A 13,376-nucleotide genomic window follows, 5' to 3' on the forward strand; every position below is an offset into this window, starting at 1 on the left:
TCAGGTCTCTATTGAATAGCCTTCTCCTCTCCACAGAACTGCTGACGAATGACCTGCAGAGAAATATGATTTGGGGGGGAAGCAGGTGTTTACAGAATGCTAAGCACCTCTGCTTTAATATATTATATGCAAACTATTAATGATAGGAATACATGAAAGGTATTTGGCAGGTTTATTAGAGAGCATTTTTGTGGTGTGTGGTGGCTGATAGAGGTGGCTGTTGGGAGTGTTTGACCTTGAAGAAATAAGGTCTTGGACTCCTACATATTTGATCTGTTTGACGTGCCATGCCATGTATTTATAATGGAACATGACTTATATCAATGGTCAAGCCTGGCAACATGTACTTTAATGCATTATAGATGGGCAAGTTCTAGTTCAAGTACCACCAATTCTACACTGTCGTTAACGTGTGTAAGCAGTACTGGTGGTTGGTATTGTGAGTCAGAAAGCCTCGGTCTTCATTTCAATAGAAGAGCCACAGGTAGGGAGTGAGAGTTGCTGTTGCTAGGTTGTGTTAGGCCATAGAGGGAGGTAACACAGACTTGTGGGCACACTAACACTCAGACATACTTTGTAAACACAGCAGTGGTGTAAAAAAAAAGACTTTAAAGCAGTTGTGGGGGTATCTGTACTTAACTATGTTTGACTACATTCCTAAATGTACTCCTTCATCACTTTTCCCTGACACCCAAAAAGTACTCGTTACATTTCAAATGTAGCATATGTGATGTCTTCTAGCATCTCTCCTCCAGTCTCATTAGCTCTGTTCACTTTTTCCTCTTCTCCATCAGTCTCTCTCTCCTGCTGTCATCTCTGCTCTCTTCTTTTCTCCTCAATCACTCGCTCTCTCCTCCCATCGTCTCTCTCCTCTCTATCAGTGTCTCTCTCCTACACAGCAACAGTGTCTGACCGACTGATAGCACATCCCTGGGCTGGTGGAGGAAGACACCCACTCTGTCTGGGCTCTGCTCTGCAGTACTGCTAGCTAGATGTCAGCAGGATTATATTTCAGACAGAGAGATGTTCCAGGGTGGCCGGACTTGTTTCTATCTGTGGAACTGCAATGAATGTGAACAGAGTCATACAAGAAACCAGTAGCCTGCCATCTTCTGATATCATGCTATAGCACAGAGCTGATGTAGTTATTGGCAAAGAAACGTGCGCGCACACACACACACATACGTACACACACAGACTTCTCTGGATCCAGAGTGACTGCAGTTAACTAGTTTATGTTAGAAAACTGCTTTAAGATTCTCAGGGGCCTCTTTGAATAATCTATAGGGAACTGTATACCCTGTTCAAATGGAGAGTTATTTAAGCTTGCTAGCCTACGTTACTCCTGACTGCATATCACTGGCAGCATAAATTGTTGGCAACTTCCCAATGTACTCTGTGTGTAGGTGTGCAGTACTGTGTACGTTTACAGTCATTCTAATCACTCTGGTACCTTGGCCATTTTTACTGACTTATTCCACATACTATGTCATGGGTCTGGAGGGAGAGGCGTGTCACTGGAGAAATTAATGCACTTTACCGTGAGAGCCCAATGACTCCTATGTGGCAACCCTACACACACGCACACACACACACAGCACCATGTATCGCTCCCCAGAGGGGAACCATAATCTAAATCTGTTGACAGCGAAACAAGAAGAAAAACCGCAGACTGGATTCAAGTCAGTCTCAGGGGTTTGAATGTTGAACGGGTTAGGATCTGTGTACAGGGAAAGTAACAGCCAATCTGTGCTGGAACTGTTGGACGACACACATCCTGACATCCTGGCATCTGTGGCCTGTGAAGTAAAAAACATAATTTAGTGTGGGTGTGGGTGTGTGCTCTGTAATAGCTTACAGGTGATGTACAGTAAACTAGAGTTGTTCTCTTGTTTCCATAGTGTAGGCATAACGTAGGAAGATCATAGTTTGTTTCTTTTCTGCATCCGGCGACTGCTGGCGTGCCATGTAAATCCAAACCCACAGTTAGCACCGGGTTCGATTTAATTTAGCGACACCCTGTCTCTATCCTTTTCATTGTTTACGCACAATGTAACTGTAAACAAGAGTTCGGCGTCATCTAAAGGCCCGAACCGGTCATATAAAAACCTCTGTTTTACCCTGTCTGCATTTCTCTGACTGGCATGTGCCACTGGCACGGCCCGCAACCAAAACATGCGGACTCTCCTTCACTGCAGCCGACGTGAGTAAAACATTTAAACGTGTTAACCCTCGCAAGGCTGCAGGCCCAGACGGCATCCCCAGCCGCGCCCTCAGAGCATGCGCAGACCAGCTGGCTGGTGTGTTTACGGACATATTCAATCAATCCTTATCCCAGTCTGCTGTTCCCCATTGCTTCAAGAGGGCCACCATTGTTCCTGTTCCCAAGAAAGCTAAGGTAACTGAGCTAAACGACTACCGCCCCATAGCACTCACTTCCGTCATCATTAAGTGCTTTGAGAGACTAGTCAAGGACCATATCACCTCCACCCTACCTGACACCCTAGATCCACTCCAATTTGCTTACCGCCCAAATAGGTCCACAGACGATGCAATCTCAAACACACTGCACACTGCCCTAACCCATCTGGACAAGAGGAATACCTATGTGAGAATGCTGTTCATCGACTACAGCTCAGCATTTAATACCATAGTACCCTCCAAACTCGTCATCAAGCTCGAAACCCTGGGTCTCGACCCTGCCCTGTGCAACTGGGTACTGGACTTCCTGACGGGCCGCCCCCAGGTGGTGAGGGTAGGTAACATCTCCACCCCGCTGATCCTCAACACGGGCCCCACAAGGGTGCGTTCTGAGCCCTCTCCTGTACTCCCTGTTCACCCACGACTGCGTGGCCACGCACGCCTCCAACTCAATCATCAAGTTTGCGGACGACACTACAGTGGTAGGCTTGATTACCAACAACGACGAGACGGCCTACAGGGAGGAGGTGAGGGCCCTCGGAGTGTGGTGTCAGGAAAATAACCTCACACTCAACGTCAACAAAACTAAGGAGATGATTGTGGACTTCAGGAAACAGCAGAGGGAGCACCCCCCTATCCACATCGATGGGACAGTAGTGGAGAGGGTAGTAAGTTTTAAGTTCCTCGGCGTACACATCACAGACAAACTGAATTGGTCCACCCACACAGACAGCATCGTGAAGAAGGCGCAGCAGCGCCTCTTCAACCTCAGGAGGCTGAAGAAATTCGGCTTGTCACCAAAAACACTCACAAACTTCTACAGATGCACAATCGAGAGCATCCTGTCGGGCTGTATCACCGCCTGGTACGGCAACTGTCGTAAGGCTCTCCAGAGGGTAGTGAGGTCTGCACAACACATCACCGGGGGCAAACTTACCAGCCCTCCAGGACACCTACACCACCCGATGTCACAGGAAGGCCATAAAGATCATCAAGGACAACAACCATCCGAGCCACTGCCTGTTCACCCCGCTATCATCCGGAAGCGAGGTCAGTACAAGTGCATCAAAGCTGGGACCGAGAGACTGAAAAACAGCTTCTATCTCAAGGCCATCAGACTGTTAAACAGCCACCACTAACATTGAGTGGTTGCTGCCAACACAATGACTCAACTCCAGCCATTTTAATAATGGGAAGTGATGGAAATTGATGAAAAATATATCACTAGCCACTTTAAACAATGTTACTTAATATAATGTTTACATACCCTACATTATCCATCTCATATGTATATGTATATACTGTACTCTATCATCTACTGCATCTTTATGTAATACGTGTATCACTAGCCACTATAAACTATGCCACTTTGTTTACATACCCTACACTACTCATCTCATATGTATATACTGTACTCGATACCATCTACTGCATCTTGCCTAGGCCGTTCTGTACCATCACTCATTCATATCTTTATGTACATATTCTTTATCCCTGTACACTTGTGTGTATAAGGTAGTAGTTTTGGAATTGTTAGGTTAGATTACTCGTTGGTTATTACTGCATTGTCGGAACTAGAAGCACAAGCATTTCGCTACACTCGCATTAACATGACAAATAAATTTGATTTGATGACATACAGCCCTGATTTTCGTGCACTCGCTCTCTCCCCATCTCTCTCTCACGCTCCCTCTCTGTCTCTCTCTCTCGCTTCCTCGGAGCTGTGTGTGTGTGTGTGTGTGTGTGTGTGTGTGTGTGTGTGTGGTTGCGTTAAGATGATGATGTAAACTGCTCTGTTTTAACATGGCAGCTCCCAAATTGCCCTGAAGTGGCTCGTGGTGTAATTGCAGGTTGGGGCAAAAAAAGGGAAAGAGTCGTATGGAGTCAAGTCGCTCCTCCCCGGGGGGCCAAAAAAGACTCTCCTGTCTTAAACTCTCCATAAGTGACTTGTCTAGGCTGACGCCTCCATCACACCCACACCTCGAGTAAGATCTCCAGGAGCCAGGCAGCAATTACCCATCAGCCAGGTTGGTGTGCCTTGCAGGGGAGGGAGCGTGAGGGGGTGGAGAGAGGGGAGAGATGGAAAGCTGGAGAGCGAAACAAAGCAAGACAAGGAGATGGAGAGAGAAAGAAAACGGGGGGGGGTATCTGTCAGAACCAGGAATTGTGCCGCCGTCACATTGCCGTCAACCCGGCAGCCATCGCTGATAAAGACAACCCAGACAAAGGATCTTCATGTGTATCCTCTCTTCCTCTCTTGTCTCTCCTTTCTACCCTCCTCTTGCTTTGTTGCCATTGTCACCCGCCCTACCTCCCCCACTTCCTACAAATTAGCGCCTGCATTTACCCATCAATCAGTAGACTGAAGAATGGAGTTAGGAAGCAGATAGAGGGAGAGAGAGCGCGGTATACACCGTCATTCTCATTAAGGTTCCGTCCTACTCTCATACACACACACACCTCACTGACTGACTGAGTCTGTGTTATTTTGGGTGATTTCCGGAACCAGTTGGTGCACTACCCGCCTGCTCTCCACTGATCCATGACGGCAAACGTATTTTCTCCCTCAAGTCTTAATGAAGAGTGAAATCCTGTTGTTTTGCGCTGGCTGTGTTTATTCTCGTTTTTCGTCCAGTCTATCTTCGTTTCCCTACGATCAAGGGTAGACGGAGTAATGCATTTTAATAATGCAATGCATTTGCAGAGCGCTTTTCATTTACAGATGCTAATCACAAAGCTCTTTACAATGAGAGCAACCATTTGAAAGAAAAGCTTTAATAAAAGAGCTATAAAAAAAAACATTAGGCGAGAAATGAAAAGTACTAAAGAGGATACACAAAATAATAGAGGCGACAAGGACAAAGCAATAGAACTTGAATGTAAGGTATTTAGAGTGCCTTTTTCCAAATGAGTGATGATTCATTGAAAGATGTAGTGAAACAAATAATGTTAGTTAGCGTGCTTGGTTTGACATACCCATGCTCTTGTGAGGACATATACAGTGCCTTGCGAAAGTATTCGGCCCCCTTGAACTTTGCGACCTTTTGCCACATTTCAGGCTTCAAACATAAAGATATAAAACTGTATTTTTTTGTGAAGAATCAACAACAAGTGGGACACAATCATGAAGTGGAACGACATTTATTGGATATTTCAAACATTTTTAACAAATCAAAAACTGGAAAATTGGGCGTGCAAAATTATTCAGCCCCTTTACTTTCAGTGCAGCAAACTCTCTCCAGAAGTTCAGTGAGGATCTCTGAATTATCCAATGTTGACCTAAATGACTAATGATGATAAATACAATCCACCTGTGTGTAATCAAGTCTCCGTATAAATGCACCTGCACTGTGATAGTCTCAGAGGTCCGTTAAAAGCGCAGAGAGCATCATGAAGAACAAGGAACACACCAGGCAGGTCCGAGATACTGTTGTGAAGAAGTTTAAAGCCGGATTTGGATACAAAAAGATTTCCCAAGCTTTAAACATCCCAAGGAGCACTGTGCAAGCGATAATATTGAAATGGAAGGAGTATCAGACCACTGCAAATCTACCAAGACCTGGCCGTCCCTCTAAACTTTCAGCTCATACAAGGAGAAGACTGATCAGAGATGCAGCCAAGAGGCCCATGATCACTCTGGATGAACTGCAGAGATCTACAGCTGAGGTGAGAGACTCTGTCCATAGGACAACAATCAGTCGTATATTGCACAAATCTGGCCTTTATGGAAGAGTGGCAAGAAGAAAGCCATTTCTTAAAGATATCCATAAAAAGTGTTGTTTAAAGTTTGCCACAAGCCACCTGGGAGACACACCAAACATGTGGAAGAAGGTGCTCTGGTCAGATGAAACCAAAATTGAACTTTTTGGCAACAATGCAAAACGTTATGTTTGGCGTAAAAGCAACACAGCTCATCACCCTGAACACACCATCCCCACTGTCAAACATGGTGGTGGCAGCATCATGGTTTGGGCCTGCTTTTCTTCAGCAGGGACAGGGAAGATGGTTAAAATTGATGGGAAGATGGATGGAGCAAAATACAGGACCATTTTGGAAGAAAACCTGATGGAGTCTGCAAAAGACCTGAGACTGGGACGGAGATTTGTCTTCCAACAAGACAATGATCCAAAACATAAAGCAAAATCTACAATGGAATGGTTCAAAAATAAACATATCCAGGTGTTAGAATGGCCAAGTCAAAGTCCAGACCTGAATCCAATCGAGAATCTGTGGAAAGAACTGAAAACTGCTGTTCACAAATGCTCTCCATCCAACCTCACTGAGCTCGAGCTGTTTTGCAAGGAGGAATGGGAAAAAATTTCAGTCTCTCGATGTGCAAAACTGATAGAGACATACCCCAAGCGACTTACAGCTGTAATCGCAGCAAAAGGTGGCGCTACATAGTATTAACTTAAGGGGGCTGAATAATTTTGCACGCCCAATTTTTCAGTTTTTGATTTGTTAAAAAAGTTTGAAATATCCAATAAATGTCGTTCCACTTCATGATTGTGTCCCACTTGTTGTTGATTCTTCACAAAAAAATACAGTTTTATATCTTTATGTTTGAAGCCTGAAATGTGGCAAAAGGTCGCAAAGTTCAAGGGGGCCGAATACTTTCGCAAGGCACTGTACCTGGATGCACTTGGCCAGATACAGTTGAAGTCAGAAGTTTTACATGCACCTTAGCCAAATACATTTAAACTCAGTTTTTCACAATTCCTGACATTTAATTCTAGTAACAATTCCATGTCTTAGGTCAGTTAGGATCACTACTTTATTTTACGAATGTGAAATGTCCGAATAATAGTAGAGAGAATATTTTATTTCAGCTTTTATTTCTTTCATCACATTCCCAGTGGGTCAGAAGTTTACATACACTCAATTAGTATTTGGTAGCATTGCCTTTAAATTGTTGAACTTTGGGTCCAACATTATGGGGAGCCTTCCACAAGCTTCCCACAATAAGTTGGGTGAATTTTGGACCATTTCTTCATGCGACAGAGTCAGGTTTGTAGGCCTCCTTGCTCGCACACGTTTTTTCAGTTCTGCCCACAAATGTTCTATGGGATTGAGGTCAGGGCTTTGTGATGGCCACTCCAATACCTTGACTTTGTTGTCCTTAAAACCTCTTAGAGCTACCCCCCTACTTTTTTCAATTTCCGCCTGAAGACATCTAACTGCCTGTAGCTCAGGCACAGAACCAAGGATATGCATATTCTTGGTACCATTTGAAAGAAAACACTCTGAAGTTTGTGTAAATGTGAATTGAATGTAGGAGAATATAACACAATAGATCTGGTTTAGATAATACAATGAAAAAAACATATTTGTTTTATTGTTGTATCATCATCTTTAAAATGCACAAGATAAAACAAATATTCAGATAGGATGATGGGGACAATTTCAGTGAAAAACATAAGAGGGCAACAGTACTTGTGCAAAGTTTCAGAATGATAACTTCCAAAATGAGTGTGCTACATGACATTTATCATGAAGTCATCCAGGTGTCCCACACAAGTAGCCCAAATGTACCCAAGTGGCCAATATTGCGCTGCTGATGCGAGGTGCCATAGCAGTCTCTTTCTGCTGTAAAGCAGAGGGTCACCAAGCATGTGGCGCTGGTGATGGGGGACTTAATTTAGCAAAGAACACAGCAACACCTCCATGCTGTGCCCTTTTGGCCCTGAGGCACATCCATGCCTGCAGAAATAAATTTGGGCAGATGAACACCACTTGTGGCATGAGCTGGATGAACCAGCTTCAGTGGGGGATGGACACCTTGGCACTGGGGGCTCCCATTCGGAGTCAGTGTCACTGTGAAAGAAAATGTTCAGTTAGAATAGTTTCACATATGAGCCCTGTATCAACAGGTATAATAAACAGATATATCGAGTACAGGGAGTACAGGTTGAATATATTATTATAGACCTGCTAGATCTACTGTCTCATTTATATTATGATATTTCAGCTAGACCTACTGTCTCTATTATATTATGACAGACCAGCTACATCTACTGTCTTTATTATATTACAACAGACCAGCTGTATCTACTGTCTCCATTTCACTTTCGCCATTGTTGTGGGCCTGCCCTCCCCTCAACAGCCTCAAATAGGCTATTTATTTCACAAATAATAATCTCCCAGTTAAAAAGATGAGAGAGGCCTGTAATTTTCATCATAGGTACACTTCAACTATGACAGACAAAATGAGAAAAAAAATCCAGAAAATCACATTGTAGGATTTGTAATGAATTTATTTGCAAATTATGGTGGAAAATAAGTATTTGGTCACCTACAAACAAGTCATCTTTTTAAGTGGGAGAACTTGCAATATTGGTGGCTGACTAAATATTATTTTTTCCCCACAGTACATACAAACATACCCCCACCCACAATTTATAGCCAATGTGTACTTTGCACATTTCATTACTGATTACATTTTTATATATTGCAAATAAAAAAATAAAAAATCACGAATAATATTTGATATTATTAATTTCAAACAACGGCATTAGCATGAGAAGAACTTACCAGTCCAAAACGATGTCCTCTCCGTGCAAAAATTAATCTTCCATCTGGGAGTCATAGCTATGCTCGCTAACTGAATCTTCGTCCAGGAGCAACTCTGTCTCACATTCCCTATCAATTTCTTATATCATTTTGTGTACATCTGTATATCTAGACTTGGATTTTGCTTTCCCTGACTTAGTCGCCACAATGTTTGATATAAAAATAGCTGAAGATGCGCTTTACCGAAATACTGCTGTGCGTAACACGCGTGGCTCCTTCCAGTATGAATCTGCAATGGCGAATGACCCTCTTTACGCCCGAGTTTACTACATGGGCTGGTCTTCCAACACATAAACATGACATATTGCTGTTTACCTCAGCTCATTGGCTATCTGCCCAGCTAGATTTCAAGACGATCAGTGGTCATTGGGTTAAAATACAGTCAATCCACGAAACAGCGGTCATATAATTGGTGCACAATGAGGTCATTACTTGTTGTCTTTAAATTGGTTTCTTTCGGTCAATACGTCCCGCGAAAAGAACCATCATGTTTGGTTATGTTACACACAACCAGTTGATTGCAATGAAACCAAACATGACTGGATAAACGCACATTTAGTGTGTGTATTTACATTGAATGTTTCGTCGAAAGTTGAACGAGACGGAATTCACGACACAAGCGGTTCACAAAATGTATCGTGTTAGGCTGTAAAAATGGATTTTATCAAACAAAAGACCATTCATTGTGTAACAGTGAGCCTTGGGATTGCAAACAGAGGAAGATCTTCAATGGTAAATGATTTATTTTATTGCAATTTGTGATTTTGTTACGCCTGTGCTGGTTGAAATAGTATTTTGGTATGGGGCTCTGTCCTCAGATAATCGCATCGTATGTTTTCGTCGTAAAGCTTTTTTGAAATCTGACAACGCAGGTGGATTACCAAGATTCTAGGTTTTTGAACCATGTAAGACACTTGTATTTTCATGAATGTTTAATATTACTATTTATGTAGCGCTCTGCCATTTCACCGGATGTTGTCGAATTTAATCTCGCAAACGGGATCTAAGAAGTTTTCTCCCGCATAGGTTTTAGGTGTCAGTGACATTAGTGCAAGACTGAATGTTAAACATGGACTTGCTAATTGGTCAGGAAGGGTGATAATGAGCCAATGTGAGATGGGCATGGCTTTAGTCTTCCAGTCCTAGTTGGTATCCTGTACAGTCAGTTCCACCCAGGAGCTTTAAAATCTGATTCATATTGAGTTAATGACTAATTGTTGTTCCTGAGAAATCTAGGTGCATTTTCAAATTAGCACCAAGGCACTCTTGGGGAAAAATACATAGTAATTAACACTTAAATAAATAATTAACACTTCTGAATTTTTTACTAAATGCCAGATTTCATGATCTACTCTACTGAAGGTACTGTCAAAGAAAGTGCTGTTGTACTTCAAGCATTTCTCTATTTCTCTCTCAATTAACCATTTTAACATATTTCGTATGTTTAAAAAAATATTTTTTAAACCTCAACTCCTGCAACCCGCCTCACCCAATGTATGGATCTGCTATTTTCTTTACTTTAGAACTGGAACCTCCAACAGAAGATACTAGCTAGTAGTCAGCTAGCGGTCATCAGCTAACCTTTAGCCCAGATAACTCATGCCAGTCTGCACAGCGCGATTCAACCCAGTCCACATCTCCGGATTCCTACAGCAAGCTCTGAACCTTTTCACCTGGATCATCGCAGCTAGCTAGCTGCTATCCGAGTGGCTACTCCTAGCTAACGTCTCTTTCCCGAAGCAAGCACCAATTAGCCTGGAGCTAGCCTATGCTAGGCCCATCTCACGGCTAGCTGAAGAGGTCCATCAGCCACTCCTTGGCTACAATACCTATTTTGCCAATTGACCTGAACCCCTTTTACTGCCGATACAGAGCCTCACCGATCCTTCACGACTGGTCTACCGACGTAATACGCCCAAGGGGGTTTTCAACAGGCTCCTCTGTCGCGACGTCCCCTGAATGCCCATCTGCTATCCGCGGCCCGCTAGCTGTCTAGAGCATATCGGACTGTTAGCTAAAAAGGCCCAAAAGCCTATTTTCTTGGGCTATAATACCTATTTTGCCAATTGGCCTGGACCCTTTTACTACACGGAGCCCTGCCGATCCATCACGACTGGTCTGCCGACGTAACCGCCCAAGGGGGCAACAACTGACTCTTCCGTCGCGACATCCCCCTAAGGCCCTTCTGCTACCCCCGACCAGCTAGCTGTCTGAATCGCCGTGTCTCCAGCCTGCCTAGCTACCCACTAGACCCCATGATCACTCGGTTACGCATGCCTCTCCCTAATGTCAATATGCCTTGTCAATTGCTGTTTTGATTAGTGATTATTGTCTTATTTCACTGTAGAGCCTCCAGCCCTGCTCAATATGCCATAGCTAACCCTTTTGTTCCACCTCCCACATATTCGGTGACCTCACCTGGTTTAAATGGTGTCTCTAGAGACAATACCTCTCTCATCGTCACTCAATGCCAAGGTTTACCTCCACTGTATGCCTTGAATCTATTCTTCCGTGCCCAGAGACCTGCTCCTTTTACTCTCTTTTCCGAACGCACTAGACGACCAGTTCTTATAGCCTTTGGCCGTACCCTTATCCTACTCCTCCTCTGTTCCTCTGGTGATGTAGAGGTCAATCCATGCCCTGCAGTGCCTAGCTCCACTCCCATACCCAGGCGCTCTCATTTGTTGACTTCTGTAACTGTAAAAGCCTTGGTTTCATGCATGTTAACATTAGTAGCCTCCTCCCTAAGTTTGTTTTATACACTGCTTTAGCACCCTCTGCCAACTCAGATATCCTAGCCGTGTCTGAAACCTGGTTTAGGAAGGCCACCAAAAACCCTGAAATTTCCATCTCTAACTATAACATTTTCCGACAAGATAGAACTGTCAAAGGGGGCGGAGTTGCAATCTACTGCAGAGATAGCCTGCAGAGTTCTGTCATACTATCCAGGTCTGTGCCCAAAGAATTTGAACTTCTACTTTTAAAAATTCAACTTTCCAGAAACAAGTCTCTTACCTTTGCCGCTTGCTATAGACCACCTTCTGCCCCCAGTTGTGCCCTGGACACCAGATTGCCCCCCATCTATTGTCAGAGCTCGTACTGTTAGGTGACCTAAACTGGGATATGCTTAACACCCCGACCGTCCTACAATCTAAGCTAGATGCCCTCAATCTCACACAAATTATCAATGAACCTACCAGGTACAACCCCAAATCTGTAAACACGGGCACCCTCATAGATATCATCCTAAATAACCTGCCCTCCAAATACACCTCTGCTGTCTTCAACCAGGATCTCAGCGATCACTGCCTCATTGCCTGTGTCCGTAATGGGTCTGCAGTCAAACGACCACCCCTCATCACTGTCAAACGCTCCCTAAAACACCTCAGCAAGCAGGCCTTTCTAATCGACCTGGCCCGGGTATCGTGGAAGGATATTGACCTAATTCCGTCAGTAGATGATGCCTGGTTATTTTTGAAAAGTGCTTTCCTCAACATCTTAAATAAGCATGCCCCATTCAAAAAAATGTAGAACCGGGAACAGATATAGCCCTTGGTTCACTCCAGACCTGACTGCCCTTGACCAGCACAAAACACATCCTGTGCCGTACTGCATTAGCATCGAATAGCCCCTGCGATATGCAACTTTTCAGGGAAGTTAGGAACCAATATACACAGGTAGTTACGAAAGCAAAAGGCTAGCTTTTTCAAACAGAAATTTCCATCCTGTAGCACGAACTCCAAAAGGTTATGGGACAATGTAAAGTCCATGGAGAATAAGAGCACCTCCTCCCAGCTGCCCACTGCACTGAGACTAGGAAATACTGTCACCTTCGATAAATCCATGATAATTGAGAATTTCAATAAGTATTTTTCTATGGCTATCCATACTTTCCACCTGGCTACCCATACCCCGGTCAACAGCCCTGCACCCCCCTCAGCAACTTGCCCAAGCCTCCCCATTTCTCCTTCACCTAAATCCAGATAGCAGATGTTCTGAAAGAGCTGCAAAATCTGGACCCCTACAAATCAGCCGGGCTAGACAATCTGGACCCTCTCTTTCTAAAACTATCCGCCGCAAATGTTGCAACCCCTATTACTAGCCTGTTCAACCTCTCTTTCGTATTGTCTGAGATCCCCAAAGATTGTAAAGCTGCCGCGGTCATCCCGCTCTTCAAAGGGAGAGACACTCTAGACCCAAACTGTTATAGACCTATATCTATCCTACCCTGACAGATCACCTAACATTTCAAATCCCATCGTACCTTCTCCGCTATGCAATCTGGTTTTCGAGCTGGTCATGGGTGCATCTCAGCCACGCTCAAGGTCCTAAACGATATTATAACCACCATCGATTAGGGACAATACTGTGCAGCTGTATTCATC

The 13,376-nt window shown here is 43.9% G+C and overlaps 1 protein-coding gene across 2 annotated transcripts in view; it reads left to right on the forward strand.

The window, feature by feature from the left end:
• Nucleotides 1-13,376, forward strand: part of LOC112264891 (sterile alpha motif domain-containing protein 12) — a 116,199-nt gene that overhangs the window by 76,547 nt on the left and 26,276 nt on the right. The gene's annotated exons all lie outside the window — the stretch shown is intronic.

Source organism: Oncorhynchus tshawytscha, linkage group LG13 (genome assembly GCF_018296145.1).
Source record: "Oncorhynchus tshawytscha isolate Ot180627B linkage group LG13, Otsh_v2.0, whole genome shotgun sequence".
Classification (NCBI taxonomy): Eukaryota; Metazoa; Chordata; class Actinopteri; order Salmoniformes; family Salmonidae; genus Oncorhynchus; species Oncorhynchus tshawytscha.